The 17,802-nt window shown below is 38.5% G+C and overlaps 2 pseudogenes; both read right to left on the bottom strand.

The window, feature by feature from the left end:
- Positions 1 to 2,163: 2,163 nt before the first annotated feature.
- On the bottom strand, positions 2,164 to 6,541 carry LOC120787751 (annotated as a pseudogene).
- Positions 6,542 to 12,123: 5,582 nt separating this feature from the next.
- On the bottom strand, positions 12,124 to 16,497 carry LOC120787750 (annotated as a pseudogene).
- Positions 16,498 to 17,802: the final 1,305 nt, after the last annotated feature.

Here is a 17,802-nt window from a genome sequence, read left to right as displayed (position 1 = left end):
AGTTGGTACTGAATAGTCTGTAAAACTCCTTTCATAAATTATAATATTGACTGAACAACAAAAAAAAACTAAGTTCAGTCAACGAACATTTTACATTCAAAATATAAAAATAAAGTATTCTGGAACTAATAATTTATTTTTGTATATTTTCTGAGCAGCTAATTGATACATATGTGAGGAGAGTATAAATGGCAATGCAGAACAACTTAACAGAAAACACTTTATGCATTTTGAGAAGTAAGCCTACTAGGCATTTCTCATCACAAAACTGAGATGCTCTTTAAGAATGTCCTCTTCGTCTGCTTTTGTTCTCATCCCTGCGGCACTTTTCTGCATGGCCCCCATGTGTCAGGCTACATGTCCAGCCAGCCCCGTCTTCAGTTGCTGAGCTCAAAAGGGAGCTGAACAGCAGGGTCACGATCGTTTTATAGGGCCTGCTACCTCCTAATGGGCAGTGAGTGCGAAGTTCTGCCTCAGGATGCCAAGGCAGAGCATGTTGAAGGTCTATGTGAAGCACACACTCATTGAACTGGAGTTACATCCAGGTACTATATCTTCTGGTCTTGTTTTTTTTGGTTGGTGTTGGACATATGTTATTTTCGTTGTCCATGCAGGTGTAATGGCGAGACGTTGTGTGAACTAAACTCAAACATCTTTAACCGATCGCTGCAGTGCCATCTTTAAACACCTGCCGACCAACTACACTTGTATCGGCAAGTCAGTCACATGTCTGCATGAAAATAATAATGAAAGCTGCAAAACTGCAAAAATGTCGATGAGTGTTGTTTAATTAATAATTCAAGTTACTTTGTCAGTTCGCCTCGTTAAACATCAGCATCTATGGCAAACCTGCAGTCTGGTAAGATTACTTACTACACATATTTTTGTACAAAATTTTCTTCCTACCTCTCCGTCGTTTTCTCTTTTTGACAATGTGTGCCTACAGATAAACAGATGTCAGCTTTGTTTGTCGGATTCATACAGATTCTGGGTCCCTGCAGGACCTTGGAACTGAAGCAGCTAAATAGAGTTCAGCCATCACTAATTTTATTAATTACTCCAGTGCTATTGTGACATGTCCAGATGTCTTCTACCTATTGCGCATGCTGGCTAACCGTCACACTGTCATGGCTTAATGGGACACTCAAACTAAACAGAGCCATTGTTTATTATGTTATTAGAAACACATGCTTTTCCTATAATGGCAAGCGAAAATGACCATCCAGGGTGATGCTCAGGTGAGAGTGGCATTCCTAATTTGGACATTATTTTTTTCCCCCCGGTGTGACAAAACACTGCCAAACTCTCTTTAAAAATCCAAACTAGGAAATAAATATAATAAAATATGTCAAGAAACAACATAGGAGCAGTTAACAGCAAAATGGTAAACCAAAGGCAAAATGTACCTTTTTGTTTTCTTTTTGTTTTACAACACAACTCATTTGTCTTGGTTTATAGTCTTGTCTCAATGCAATATTCATAGAGTAATCATTTTTGTTATGTTGATTGTATTTATGGTATTGAGATTATTCGGGGCTGCTGTGGTCTAAATCTTGTTGGATTTGAGCTAGTGAAGGTGTCTCCACCCTATGGCATCACAGGTACTTGGAACATGTTTTTTCTCATTAAATGCAGGATGACCAGGCTGTCTTGCCGAATGAGCTGGTAAGGAAAATAAATCCTGCAACAATTAAAATGTATGCTTTAATTAATAAACATTACGCATTTTATCACAACCAACAAGAGGATAAATGCAGTACTGAAGATCAACTGAAACATCTGACAGTAGCAGACATCATTTTTTTACACTAACTTGTAAAAGGAAATTTGACCTAAAGAACTAAAAAAAAAAACTTAACTAAAGCATTTAGATAAGTCCATGTAAAACATTGACCGTATCTTTCAAGTTACATACTCTTTAAAATACAGGTCCTATAGATAACATGATTAAGCATAATATTTACATAACATAGTACAAACTAAATTATATTAATGAGATTTTTACACTTAATGTGGACATTACACATTAATAAACCAAGCAAGTACACACTAGGTTAGACCTCACTTTCATGTGTTTGTCTACATAATTCAAGATGACATAATGATAATGTATCAGTTATTCGTGGCCATTTGGAAAAAATTCAGACAATGAAATGGACAGCCTGTTCATTATGCTTGCTACATAAAGCTACTGGCTAACTGAGGTTATTAAATAGACCAAGGGGGCTAAATAATTCTTATTTGTAGTGAAGCACATTTTAAATCACAGCCCAAACAGTTTCCATGTCACAAAACAAGTATTTTCTTTTTCTGCAATCACATGATCAGGAAGAACACTGGGAAACCCTTAAGGTCGAGGTAAAAGGCATTGGCATTACAGCAGTATGCTATATTGCACGAGCTAGTCAGCATTCAGGAGATAATCTAAAACCTAAAAAAAAAAAGTGGACAGATGCATAAAAAGGCAAAGTCATTTAGTGTTTAGAGACATGCATCTCTCACAGTTTTCATCAATGACGACTAAGGTAGTTATCCTGCCTCCTTTAGAGTACGTGAAAATGATTGATGGTCATGAAGGCAAGAGAGTATATGTGGCCACAGTGACTTTGTTTTCTGTTCAAAAGGCTGTAGCTGCACGTTTGCCTGAATAAAATAAGACTACCAACGGTTGAAAACAGCATGCGATGAGTGTAAAAGGGGTATGCTAAAGGACCTGTCCCACAGTAGTTGCCCTAAAGCCAAGTTTGTACTATAGACTCAACTTTTAAAACATCTTTAACTATAAATATCTCAAGTGCAAAAAAGCCAGCTCCAGCCTTACTTCAGCAGAAAACGAGAAGAACCATTTTTGTGTGACAGCAGATAAATACCAAGTCCCTCCGAACTTGCCTCGATCTATTTACAGGGGGTGATCTTGTCTAGTCCCGGCCAGGATGGGATGTAGTAGCGAGGCAAAGTGCCTTCCATGAGTCTTTCCATCCACAATCCCAGGCGGTCCAGCTTGTGGTGGATCTGCAGGGTGGATATGCTGCGGGATCGGTTGGATTTGCGTGATGGGTGGTCATCACGGGAACCGGACCTCATTCTCCCCCCTGAAGTGCCCCCTTCATCCTCAGATGACTTAGTGTCAAGGTCTTCCCCAGTGTAGACGGGCTTAAACAGACAAAGGTACTTTTTGTGGCCATTAAGTGCCAGTACGTAGCCAGTGTAGTCTATCTTGTGGTTTTCACCGTCGTCCCTGTCCGCATCGATCTGCATGGCGTCCTGGGCATATTCCAGCAGTGTGTTCATCCACTCACTGTGCTTGTCAATATTCAGGAAGGAGAAATGCAGCGTCAGGCTCCTAAGAGAGAGTTGAAAGAATGAATGTGACGAAGTATCTATTGTTTAATACACACAAAATAACTCATAATGGACTTTATTTATTCCCTGAAAGAAGGTTTAGCTTACCCCGTGAAGGAGTAGACCTCTTTGGCAAACTTGCTAAGGAGGATGTTCTTGGAGGCGTCAGTGAGCACCAGCACTATGTTCATGTGTCCTGGCCTCAGCTTAACCAGGTTGCTCGTGTGATATCTGTCAGCTCTGTCACCTCCACAATATTCTTCTTGGGGGCCGACTAAACCCAAAAAATAAAGAGCTTAAAAATACAATGATAAATCATGCACTCAATAAAAAGTCAAACCCACTATTTTAACTCAAAGAGAACATACAACATATTTTCTTTTCTTTTTTTTTTTTTTGGCTTAGTGGGACACTAAAATATAACAGAGTCATTGTTTATGTCATTGGCAACACGTGGCTTTTCCTACAATGGCAAGTCAAAATGTCTGCTGTGAAAGAGGCCTATGACTGTCGGTCACACATCCAAGGTGTTGCTCAGGTGAGAGTGGTGTTCCCTATTTGGACACTATGTTTTTCCACCATTTGACAGAACACTGGAAAACTCTTTCAAGATCCAGCATCCAAACCAGGAAATACAGATCATAAAATTGAAGTCAAGAAAACAACGTAGGAGCATTTAACAGTCAAATGATACAGCAAAGGTTACATTAAAAATGGAAAATGTACTTTTTCTTTTTACAGCTAAACAGAGGGCAAATAGACTTAAGATCCATTCAATTCAAAAACAGGGGTGCCATTTGATGTTGTACAAAACAATATGAACATAGTTCATGGCAAGACAAGTTCATTTATCATTAAAAACAGTTATTCTACATTTGCTCTGGCATATAGTTGAATTTATATTGATTGTTTTCATTTCAATATTTTCCCCAAAGAATATGCACAGTATGCAGTGATGTATCCCTTTTAATCTAAAAGGCTTCTGGGAAATATAGCACATCTGTTTAATAAATGTTACAGAGAAATATAAATGTCTGGGTGGTTTTTCAAAGTAAATGTCATTTAATTATAAAAAAACATTTTCAATGCCTGCATTTTTTATCTAATTTGTGCAGCAATAATGAATTCATACACATAGAGTACAGAACTTGTTTTCTTTGCATTATTTGAGGTCTGAAAACACTTTTTTGTTATTTTGACCATTTGTCATTTTGTGCAAATAAATGCTCTGAAGGACAATATTTTTATTTGGAATTTGGGAGAGATGTTGTCAGTAGTTTATAGATTAAAACAAAAACGTTCATTTTACTCAAACACATAACTATAAATAGTAAAATCAGAGAAACTGATCATTTTGCAGTGGTCTCTTCATTTTCTCCAGAGCTGTATAAGAAAAGCCCCATTTTTCAAACCTAATTTGTCGGAAAAAAATTGTGTCTAAACATAGTTTTGTCTGTTCATCTGGGTTACACGCAGTGCAAAAATGCTTATTCGCTTTGCCCAAGTCTAATAATGGCAGGGAAAACCCTGCAAGAGAAATACACCTCATTTTCTGTTTTTCAGAGTAATTTTCATTTATTTAAAAAGGAAAAATTTCAATGCCAGCATTTTTTTCTAATTTGTGCAGCAATAATGAAGTCATACAAATAGAGTACAGAACTTCTAAAAGGTGTTTAATTGGGGAAACATGAAAGTGTAGATCCTGCTGATTCACTGTATCCTGCAAAATGAGAACGTCCTGCAGGGATAGCCAGCAGTCCAACAGGAAATAATCCTCCCATATCAGAATCTTACAGGAATTGTCATGTCCTGCAGAACTAGGCTACAGAATCACGTCCTGTAAGATGCAGAGTTACGTTACAGGACAATGAACACTCCAGAAGGACCTTACAACATGTTCTGAAGGACAGCTAGTATCAAACAGGAGCTAATCCTGCAGGACATACAGATTTCCTTAAGAACAGAGAACTTTCCTGTGGTACAGCTATAGAAGATTCCTGCAGGACAATACATTATACTACAGGCCAATATGTAACACCTATACAATCTAAATATAAATGGAGGAATCTCTGTCTGTCTGTCTTTCCCTACATCGATTTTCTTGACAACCGCTCATCCGATCGACTTCAAACTTTGCCGGTGTATTTCTGAGCACCCACAGAAGTGCTGTGTCAACTGAGAAGTTTTTTGGACGGATTTTTTGGAAAAATGCTTAAGCCCTGTGCCCAAGTCTCTTAATGCTAAGGAAAACTCTGCATGAGAAATAAACCTCCCCCCAATTTTTGTGTTTGAATGATCTCATTACAAAGATACATAGTTACCAGTAAAAAGGTCATGACTATCTGAAGCACATGGAAATAGCATTGCCAAGTTTGATAATGTATATCCAAAAGAGAACCTTTCTTACTTTAGGAGAAGGCTATTATTTATAACGACACATGCAAATTTGAGCACAGAACCATTGGTAATGGCAATCTCATTCATTCAAAGCAGATGAAAACATGTAAAAACACGATTCATGTGGTAATTACCCATTATGGGCTTGTTGTGGCAATCAGGTCTTTTGTAGATTATGGCGGTGAGGTGACCTATGTCTTTAAAGACCCCAGTGCCTGAAGCCGGGCATATAACATTTTGAGACAGATAAACAGATTTGTGTCCCCTCGGGTGCTCTCGGGTGATTGGAATCTCAGGTGAAGTTCAACTTATAGAAAGTGCAAAAATCCACTCTATCAGTGCCAATCCTCAAGACCTCCGTGGTTCACGCAGGGAATACTGTTTCTTTACCGCTAAACTGATGGGAAATAGACTTAAGATTCATTCAATGCAAAAAAAGGGGGTGCAGTTTGATGATACGTTATAACAATATGATATGACAATTGCTAATGGCAAGAAAGGTTCATTTATTATTTTTAAAAAAGGTATTCTACGTGTTCTCTAGCATTTATTTGAATTTATATTGATTGTTTTCTTTTGAATATCTTTCCAGAGAATATGTACAGTATGCAGTGATTAACCCATATGAATTTAAATGGCTTCTGGGAAATATAGCACATCTGTTTAATAAATGTTCCAGAGAAATATAAATGTCTGCGTGTCTATAGGATTCCCGTAGGACACTACAATGCATTGTATTGTCCCGCAGGACAATACATTGTACTACAGGACTATTTGTAACACTTACACAATCTGTTACCATGGTAACGATGTTTTTCTTCGAATTGAGAGGGAGGATTCTTTTGATGATGTCATAAAGGACTCTGATGTCATAAAGGACTCTGATGTCATAAAGGACTCTGATGTCATAGCTGATGTCATTTTGCAAGAAATTATATGCTGGATTACCACAGATCTAGCAATCAGCCCCTACAGACAGGTACATTTTGTACAGGCACTGTAATACTACTCAAGTATACAAAATCAACCAACAAATAGAGATGGCTTCATCAAACATGAACACTTTGTCCAGGGCTGAATGGGTCCAATCTGCCCAAAGAAAACAGCCTATTGATGTTAAACTATATAACTGGGAGGCAGTGGAAGGGACAGATGTCAATAGTCGGTTTTTTAATCAGAATAACGCTGTCAAAAAATTCAACAGTTTAGTCTTAAGGAAACGTATAAACCAGGAGAATCAGGCACTGGCTGAAATGAAGGCAAGGCGACAAAAACTGGCCGAAGATGAAAACCGGAAGCTTGAAGAGAAGATGCATGCTAATTGGAAAGAAGCTCTGAGAAGGGATCAGCAAAAGGTCCATCAGAGAAGGCTTGAAAACAAGGCCTTTGTAGAATATCAGGTAAGGCAAAGGAGAGAAAAGGAACTCCGGAAAGAAAAGGAGAGACTGGAGGACAAGAAACATAGAGAATATCTCCGCAACCTGGATGAACTGCATGCACGAGACCTAATATATGAGGCAGAAAAAAAAGTTCAGTCACAGAGAATTAACCATAAAATGCTACTGGACGATATCTACAGACAAAACCTCGACAAAGAAGAACGGGCTCGCAAACTTAATATAGAGGAGCAGAAAACCAAACTTGCTCAGCTTCAATCAGAAGAAATGCTGATGCAACGAAAAGCTGAACAGGCAGAAAGGTTCAGGAAGCTCCAGATACCAAAGGAGATTGTTAGGGACAAACTGGCAGCCACAAACAAGCAGCAGGCTGCCACTACAGCTCTGTGGGAGGAGCAGAGATTTGCCAAGGATGTAGCTAGGAAAGAGGCTGCAATGGCAAAGCAGCAGAAGGAAAAGGAGGAAAAGAGGGCTGCAGAGCTTCACTCTATCTCTGCCTTCAGACAGAAAAAGATTCATGAGAAAGAGCAGAAGGCAAAGGCTGAGAAACAGAGCAGCTTCGACTGGCTTCAGGCTCTGAAAGAGGCTGACCAGTTGTCTATAACAAATGAAAAACTGAGGGTTCAGAAGGTCAAAAACGACTTAAATAAAATTAACCAATTCAACTTTTCAATGGCAGCTGAAAAACGTGCTCGCTCGCTTCAGCAGCTGAAACAGGAGGAACGTGACGCTGCAGTGAGGAATGCAGAACAGATTGAGAGGGAGAAGCACTTCCAGCAGTATGTTCAGCAGGAACTTCACAAGGCAGTAGACAATACATGGCGTCAGGAACACCAGAACCTGACAAGCAGTCATAAAGAGACAAATAGGGTCGACCTGAGGCCAACCTGCCTTCCACCCATTTCGAAAGCCGCAAAAGCCAAACAGCAGGAGACCAACAACCTGGACCTCAGATATGGAGAAACAAAAATGATCGACCCGCCACAGACCTGGCTCTCCTGTGCACCAGCCGTCTGTAAGCCCCGTCGAGCCTCAGCAGCACCATTATACACTTGCCTTCCACCCATCCGAAATTCAGTCAAGCACAGGTCCAACACCAAATTATTTGGACCAACCTGATCTCCCCAACTCCCGCCCTGTCCTGCCACCTCATTTCTCTTTCGTATCCTCCAACATTGTCCTTCTCTTTCCCTTTTCTTTCCATTATTGTTTCCTAATATTCCTTTCTCTTAGAAGTTAGAAGACTTGCTTGAGGTTCTTTCAAATATTTTACCTCTCATTCGAAAGGCTTTCTCAGTTCTTACTGTGAGTCATGGACCCATCCGGCCATAATTTGAGTCGTTAGGGTCCCGTGAGTCGTGGTGAGAATGGGTGTTAAATTTACAAAAACAAATATCACTTTTCAAGAAACAATAATTGAAATACATAAATAAAAAATAAATAAATAATATAAAATGTCTGGACTTACATAGTGGTCACAGTTATGTGGCTATGGTATATGGTAAAATGTACAATAAAACATAGTGCAATAGGGGATACGTTATTATACACAAACTGTGTCTGTGTTACATTCCTACTCTCCACAATGCTGTCATTTAATTTCTGTATTTCTGTTCTGGGGGTGTGGATGGGTTGGATGGGTGAATTAACATTGCCTTGAGGTGTGGCTTACAAGGCAACATCATAGATTTTTCACAGTTTTTTTGTCTACATTACAGAGTTATTGTATTTTCATCGGAAAACGTTATATATACTTTACTAACTCAAAAAGGTGGATTTAGTTAGACAATAAGTGTCTAACTAGCCCTTAGTATATTTTAAAGATGTATATATATATATATATATATATATATATATATATTTCTGTATTATATTTTTTTTTAAAAACTAAAATGGTTGTATGTTAAATAATAGAATTCAAAGCAAATTCATAGCAATTTAACAATACAACAGGGAATGCACTTGTAATGTTAAATACAAAAAATATTGAATATCTATTATCAAAAAGTGACAGACTTCTCTTGGTTCATATTCTAACACTACAGGTAACTCATAATTAATTAATTCTCGGGGCCTTGATAATACGGGAGGAACTCATGGACCATTCCAGTAACAATTCAAAACACTGGGGACATAGGCTGTATGTATAAACTCTATTTAATCAGGTCATCTCATTAAGATCAAAGATCTTTTGCTGGAGACACCAGAGTCAAGCACAGAGAAAGAAAAACAAACAAAACCAGACATAACAAAAGCACATATATGTAGATATAAAGAGCATAGCCAAACAGCTATGCCAGACAACTCACAGATATACCTCTCCAAGTGGAGTTTGGAAACTTGTGTACCGTAAATGAAGAATGTCCACTGCTAGTGTAAATTTGGAATCTTCTTTAACAGCTCGCTGAAAGCAGCACGGTCAGTTACAGTTAAATCTCAGTGCCGTGGATAATTAACAAAGGCACTACCAACACACTCGGCCAGCCGAGCCTAGCAATTTAGGAGAGGTTTAAATGTGCGCTCCTGCCAGTGCCAACTGTCCCAAGGTATGGGGTCAGTTGCAACAGACTTCTTTTCTTCCAATATCAAATTGAGTTCACAAAATATGTAGACATATTTGAATGATGTAGGTGATACAGATATGAGTTTAATACATTCGAACTGTGTTGGTCTAGTGTCAATAGTCTCAGAGTAATTGAGCAAAATGCAAAAAGTGTACACTGTAAGAATTTGAATACTGTAATAAACGTAAAAGATTGTTTCATACGAGTGATCACCACCTTAAAATGTTAATTTAACTGAGTTGGTACTGAATAGTCTGTAAAACTCCTTTCATAAATTATAATATTGACTGAACAACAAAAAAAAACTAAGTTCAGTCAACGAACATTTTACATTCAAAATATAAAAATAAAGTATTCTGGAACTAATAATTTATTTTTGTATATTTTCTGAGCAGCTAATTGATACATATGTGAGGAGAGTATAAATGGCAATGCAGAACAACTTAACAGAAAACACTGTGTACATCCCTAAAATGAGGTATGCATTTTGAGAAGTAAGCCTACTAGGCATTTCTCATCACAAAACTGAGATGCTCTTTAAGAATGTCCTCTTCGTCTGCTTTTGTTCTCATCCCTGCGGCACTTTTCTGCATGGCCCCCATGTGTCAGGCTACATGTCCAGCCAGCCCCGTCTTCAGTTGCTGAGCTCAAAAGGGAGCTGAACAGCAGGGTCACGATCGTTTTATAGGGCCTGCTACCTCCTAATGGGCAGTGAGTGCGAAGTTCTGCCTCAGGATGCCAAGGCAGAGCATGTTGAAGGTCTATGTGAAGCACACACTCATTGAACTGGAGTTACATCCAGGTACTATATCTTCTGGTCTTGTTTTTTTTGGTTGGTGTTGGACATATGTTATTTTCGTTGTCCATGCAGGTGTAATGGCGAGACGTTGTGTGAACTAAACTCAAACATCTTTAACCGATCGCTGCAGTGCCATCTTTAAACACCTGCCGACCAACTACACTTGTATCCCGGCAAGTCAGTCACATGTCTGCATGAAAATAATAATGAAAGCTGCAAAACTGCAAAAATGTCGATGAGTGTTGTTTAATTAATAATTCAAGTTACTTTGTCAGTTCGCCTCGTTAAACATCAGCATCTATGGCAAACCTGCAGTCTGGTAAGATTACTTACTACACATATTTTTGTACAAAATTTTCTTCCTACCTCTCCGTCGTTTTCTCTTTTTGACAATGTGTGCCTACAGATAAACAGATGTCAGCTTTGTTTGTAGGATTCATACAGATTCTGGGTCCCTGCAGGACCTTGGAACTGAAGCAGCTAAATAGAGTTCAGCCATCACTAATTTTATTAATTACTCCAGTGCTATTGTGACATGTCCAGATGTCTTCTACCTATTGCGCATGCTGGCTAACCGTCACACTGTCATGGCTTAATGGGACACTCAAACTAAACAGAGCCATTGTTTATTATGTTATTAGAAACACATGCTTTTCCTATAATGGCAAGCGAAAATGACCATCCAGGGTGATGCTCAGGTGAGAGTGGCATTCCTAATTTGGACATTATTTTTTTCCCCCCGGTGTGACAAAACACTGCCAAACTCTCTTTAAAAATCCAAACTAGGAAATAAATATAATAAAATATGTCAAGAAACAACATAGGAGCAGTTAACAGCAAAATGGTAAACCAAAGGCAAAATGTACCTTTTTGTTTTCTTTTTGTTTTACAACACAACTCATTTGTCTTGGTTTATAGTCTTGTCTCAATGCAATATTCATAGAGTAATCATTTTTGTTATGTTGATTGTATTTATGGTATTGAGATTATTCGGGGCTGCTGTGGTCTAAATCTTGTTGGATTTGAGCTAGTGAAGGTGTCTCCACCCTATGGCATCACAGGTACTTGGAACATGTTTTTTCTCATTAAATGCAGGATGACCAGGCTGTCTTGCCGAATGAGCTGGTAAGGAAAATAAATCCTGCAACAATTAAAAATGTATGCTTTAATTAATAAACATTACGCATTTTATCACAACCAACAAGAGGATAAATGCAGTACTGAAGATCAACTGAAACATCTGACAGTAGCAGACATCATTTTTTTACACTAACTTGTAAAAGGAAATTTGACCTAAAGAACTAAAAAAAAAAACTTAACTAAAGCATTTAGATAAGTCCATGTAAAACATTGACCGTATCTTTCAAGTTACATACTCTTTAAAATACAGGTCCTATAGATAACATGATTAAGCATAATATTTACATAACATAGTACAAACTAAATTATATTAATGAGATTTTTACACTTAATGTGGACATTACACATTAATAAACCAAGCAAGTACACACTAGGTTAGACCTCACTTTCATGTGTTTGTCTACATAATTCAAGATGACATAATGATAATGTATCAGTTATTCGTGGCCATTTGGAAAAAATTCAGACAATGAAATGGACAGCCTGTTCATTATGCTTGCTACATAAAGCTACTGGCTAACTGAGGTTATTAAATAGACCAAGGGGGCTAAATAATTCTTATTTGTAGTGAAGCACATTTTAAATCACAGCCCAAACAGTTTCCATGTCACAAAACAAGTATTTTCTTTTTCTGCAATCACATGATCAGGAAGAACACTGGGAAACCCTTAAGGTCGAGGTAAAAGGCATTGGCATTACAGCAGTATGCTATATTGCACGAGCTAGTCAGCATTCAGGAGATAATCTAAAACCTAAAAAAAAAAAGTGGACAGATGCATAAAAAGGCAAAGTCATTTAGTGTTTAGAGACATGCATCTCTCACAGTTTTCATCAATGACGACTAAGGTAGTTATCCTGCCTCCTTTAGAGTACGTGAAAATGATTGATGGTCATGAAGGCAAGAGAGTATATGTGGCCACAGTGACTTTGTTTTCTGTTCAAAAGGCTGTAGCTGCACGTTTGCCTGAATAAAATAAGACTACCAACGGTTGAAAACAGCATGCGATGAGTGTAAAAGGGGTATGCTAAAGGACCTGTCCCACAGTAGTTGCCCTAAAGCCAAGTTTGTACTATAGACTCAACTTTTAAAACATCTTTAACTATAAATATCTCAAGTGCAAAAAAGCCAGCTCCAGCCTTACTTCAGCAGAAAACGAGAAGAACCATTTTTGTGTGACAGCAGATAAATACCAAGTCCCTCCGAACTTGCCTCGATCTATTTACAGGGGGTGATCTTGTCTAGTCCCGGCCAGGATGGGATGTAGTAGCGAGGCAAAGTGCCTTCCATGAGTCTTTCCATCCACAATCCCAGGCGGTCCAGCTTGTGGTGGATCTGCAGGGTGGATATGCTGCGGGATCGGTTGGATTTGCGTGATGGGTGGTCATCACGGAACCGGACCTCATTCTCCCCTGAAGTGCCCCTTCATCCTCAGATGACTTAGTGTCAAGGTCTTCCCCAGTGTAGACGGGCTTAAACAGACAAAGGTACTTTTTGTGGCCATTAAGTGCCAGTACGTAGCCAGTGTAGTCTATCTTGTGGTTTTCACCGTCGTCCCTGTCCGCATCGATCTGCATGGCGTCCTGGGCATATTCCAGCAGTGTGTTCATCCACTCACTGTGCTTGTCAATATTCAGGAAGGAGAAATGCAGCGTCAGGCTCCTAAGAGAGAGTTGAAAGAATGAATGTGACGAAGTATCTATTGTTTAATACACACAAAATAACTCATAATGGACTTTATTTATTCCCTGAAAGAAGGTTTAGCTTACCCCGTGAAGGAGTAGACCTCTTTGGCAAACTTGCTAAGGAGGATGTTCTTGGAGGCGTCAGTGAGCACCAGCACTATGTTCATGTGTCCTGGCCTCAGCTTAACCAGGTTGCTCGTGTGATATCTGTCAGCTCTGTCACCTCCACAATATTCTTCTTGGGGGCCGACTAAACCCAAAAAATAAAGAGCTTAAAAATACAATGATAAATCATGCACTCAATAAAAAGTCAAACCCACTATTTTAACTCAAAGAGAACATACAACATATTTTCTTTTCTTTTTTTTTTTTTTGGCTTAGTGGGACACTAAAATATAACAGAGTCATTGTTTATGTCATTGGCAACACGTGGCTTTTCCTACAATGGCAAGTCAAAATGTCTGCTGTGAAAGAGGCCTATGACTGTCGGTCACACATCCAAGGTGTTGCTCAGGTGAGAGTGGTGTTCCCTATTTGGACACTATGTTTTTCCACCATTTGACAGAACACTGGAAAACTCTTTCAAGATCCAGCATCCAAACCAGGAAATACAGATCATAAAATTGAAGTCAAGAAAACAACGTAGGAGCATTTAACAGTCAAATGATACAGCAAAGGTTACATTAAAAATGGAAAATGTACTTTTTCTTTTTACAGCTAAACAGAGGGCAAATAGACTTAAGATCCATTCAATTCAAAAACAGGGGGTGCCATTTGATGTTGTACAAAACAATATGAACATAGTTCATGGCAAGACAAGTTCATTTATCATTAAAAAACAGTTATTCTACATTTGCTCTGGCATATAGTTGAATTTATATTGATTGTTTTCATTTCAATATTTTCCCAAAGAATATGCACAGTATGCAGTGATGTATCCCTTTTAATCTAAAAGGCTTCTGGGAAATATAGCACATCTGTTTAATAAATGTTACAGAGAAATATAAATGTCTGGGTGGTTTTTCAAAGTAAATGTCATTTAATTATAAAAAAACATTTTCAATGCCTGCATTTTTTATCTAATTTGTGCAGCAATAATGAATTCATACACATAGAGTACAGAACTTGTTTTCTTTGCATTATTTGAGGTCTGAAAACACTTTTTTGTTATTTTGACCATTTGTCATTTTGTGCAAATAAATGCTCTGAAGGACAATATTTTTATTTGGAATTTGGGAGAGATGTTGTCAGTAGTTTATAGATTAAAACAAAAACGTTCATTTTACTCAAACACATAACTATAAATAGTAAAATCAGAGAAACTGATCATTTTGCAGTGGTCTCTTCATTTTCTCCAGAGCTGTATAAGAAAAAGCCCATTTTTCAAACCTAATTTGTCGGAAAAAAATTGTGTCTAAACATAGTTTTGTCTGTTCATCTGGGTTACACGCAGTGCAAAAATGCTTATTCGCTTTGCCCAAGTCTAATAATGGCAGGGAAAACCCTGCAAGAGAAATACACCTCATTTTCTGTTTTTCAGAGTAATTTTCATTTATTTAAAAGGAAAAATTTCAATGCCAGCATTTTTTTCTAATTTGTGCAGCAATAATGAAGTCATACAAATAGAGTACAGAACTTCTAAAAGGTGTTTAATTGGGGAAACATGAAAGTGTAGATCCTGCTGATTCACTGTATCCTGCAAAATGAGAACGTCCTGCAGGGATAGCCAGCAGTCCAACAGGAAATAATCCTCCCATATCAGAATCTTACAGGAATTGTCATGTCCTGCAGAACTAGGCTACAGAATCACGTCCTGTAAGATGCAGAGTTACGTTACAGGACAATGAACACTCCAGAAGGACCTTACAACATGTTCTGAAGGACAGCTAGTATCAAACAGGAGCTAATCCTGCAGGACATACAGATTTCCTTAGAACAGAGAACTTTCCTGTGGTACAGCTATAGAAGATTCCTGCAGGACAATACATTATACTACAGGCCAATATGTAACACCTATACAATCTAAATATAAATGGAGGAATCTCTGTCTGTCTGTCTTTCCCTACATCGATTTTCTTGACAACCGCTCATCCGATCGACTTCAAACTTTGCCGGTGTATTTCTGAGCACCCACAGAAGTGCTGTGTCAACTGAGAAGTTTTTTGGACGGATTTTTTGGAAAAATGCTTAAGCCCTGTGCCCAAGTCTCTTAATGCTAAGGAAAACTCTGCATGAGAAATAAACCTCCCCCCAATTTTTGTGTTTGAATGATCTCATTACAAAGATACATAGTTACCAGTAAAAAGGTCATGACTATCTGAAGCACATGGAAATAGCATTGCCAAGTTTGATAATGTATATCCAAAGAGAACCTTTCTTACTTTAGGAGAAGGCTATTATTTATAACGACACATGCAAATTTGAGCACAGAACCATTGGTAATGGCAATCTCATTCATTCAAAGCAGATGAAAACATGTAAAAACACGATTCATGTGGTAATTACCCATTATGGGCTTGTTGTGGCAATCAGGTCTTTTGTAGATTATGGCGGTGAGGTGACCTATGTCTTTAAAGACCCCAGTGCCTGAAGCCGGGCATATAACATTTTGAGACAGATAAACAGATTTGTGTCCCCTCGGGTGCTCTCGGGGTGATTGGAATCTCAGGTGAAGTTCAACTTATAGAAAGTGCAAAAATCCACTCTATCAGTGCCAATCCTCAAGACCTCCGTGGTTCACGCAGGGAATACTGTTTCTTTACCGCTAAACTGATGGGAAATAGACTTAAGATTCATTCAATGCAAAAAAAGGGGGTGCAGTTTGATGATACGTTATAACAATATGATATGACAATTGCTAATGGCAAGAAAGGTTCATTTATTATTTTTAAAAAAAGGTATTCTACGTGTTCTCTAGCATTTATTTGAATTTATATTGATTGTTTTCTTTTGAATATCTTTCCAGAGAATATGTACAGTATGCAGTGATTAACCCATATGAATTTAAATGGCTTCTGGGAAATATAGCACATCTGTTTAATAAATGTTCCAGAGAAATATAAATGTCTGCGTGTCTATAGGATTCCCGTAGGACACTACAATGCATTGTATTGTCCCGCAGGACAATACATTGTACTACAGGACTATTTGTAACACTTACACAATCTGTTACCATGGTAACGATGTTTTCTTTCGAATTGAGAGGGAGGATTCTTTTGATGATGTCATAAAGGACTCTGATGTCATAAAGGACTCTGATGTCATAAAGGACTCTGATGTCATAGCTGATGTCATTTTGCAAGAAATTATATGCTGGATTACCACAGATCTAGCAATCAGCCCCTACAGACAGGTACATTTTGTACAGGCACTGTAATACTACTCAAGTATACAAAATCAACCAACAAATAGAGATGGCTTCATCAAACATGAACACTTTGTCCAGGGCTGAATGGGTCCAATCTGCCCAAAGAAAACAGCCTATTGATGTTAAACTATATAACTGGGAGGCAGTGGAAGGGACAGATGTCAATAGTCGGTTTTTTAATCAGAATAACGCTGTCAAAAAATTCAACAGTTTAGTCTTAAGGAAACGTATAAACCAGGAGAATCAGGCACTGGCTGAAATGAAGGCAAGGCGACAAAAACTGGCCGAAGATGAAAACCGGAAGCTTGAAGAGAAGATGCATGCTAATTGGAAAGAAGCTCTGAGAAGGGATCAGCAAAAGGTCCATCAGAGAAGGCTTGAAAACAAGGCCTTTGTAGAATATCAGGTAAGGCAAAGGAGAGAAAAGGAACTCCGGAAAGAAAAGGAGAGACTGGAGGACAAGAAACATAGAGAATATCTCCATAACCTGGATGAACTGCATGCACGAGACCTAATATATGAGGCAGAAAAAAGTTCAGTCACAGAGAATTAACCATAAAATGCTACTGGACGATATCTACAGACAAAACCTCGACAAAGAAGAACGGGCTCGCAAACTTAATATAGAGGAGCAGAAAACCAAACTTGCTCAGCTTCAATCAGAAGAAATGCTGATGCAACGAAAAGCTGAACAGGCAGAAAGGTTCAGGAAGCTCCAGATACCAAAGGAGATTGTTAGGGACAAACTGGCAGCCACAAACAAGCAGCAGGCTGCCACTACAGCTCTGTGGGAGGAGCAGAGATTTGCCAAGGATGTAGCTAGGAAAGAGGCTGCAATGGCAAAGCAGCAGAAGGAAAAAGGAGGAAAAGAGGGCTGCAGAGCTTCACTCTATCTCTGCCTTCAGACAGAAAAAGATTCATGAGAAAGAGCAGAAGGCAAAGGCTGAGAAACAGAGCAGCTTCGACTGGCTTCAGGCTCTGAAAGAGGCTGACCAGTTGTCTATAACAAATGAAAAACTGAGGGTTCAGAAGGTCAAAAACGACTTAAATAAAATTAACCAATTCAACTTTTCAATGGCAGCTGAAAAACGTGCTCGCTCGCTTCAGCAGCTG

The sequence above is a fragment of the Xiphias gladius genome, unplaced genomic scaffold, assembly GCF_016859285.1.
Source record: "Xiphias gladius isolate SHS-SW01 ecotype Sanya breed wild unplaced genomic scaffold, ASM1685928v1 HiC_scaffold_582, whole genome shotgun sequence".
Taxonomy (NCBI): Eukaryota; Metazoa; Chordata; class Actinopteri; order Istiophoriformes; family Xiphiidae; genus Xiphias; species Xiphias gladius.
Note: the sequence above shows the minus strand (reverse complement) of the source record. Positions and strands in the feature narration are given on the sequence as shown.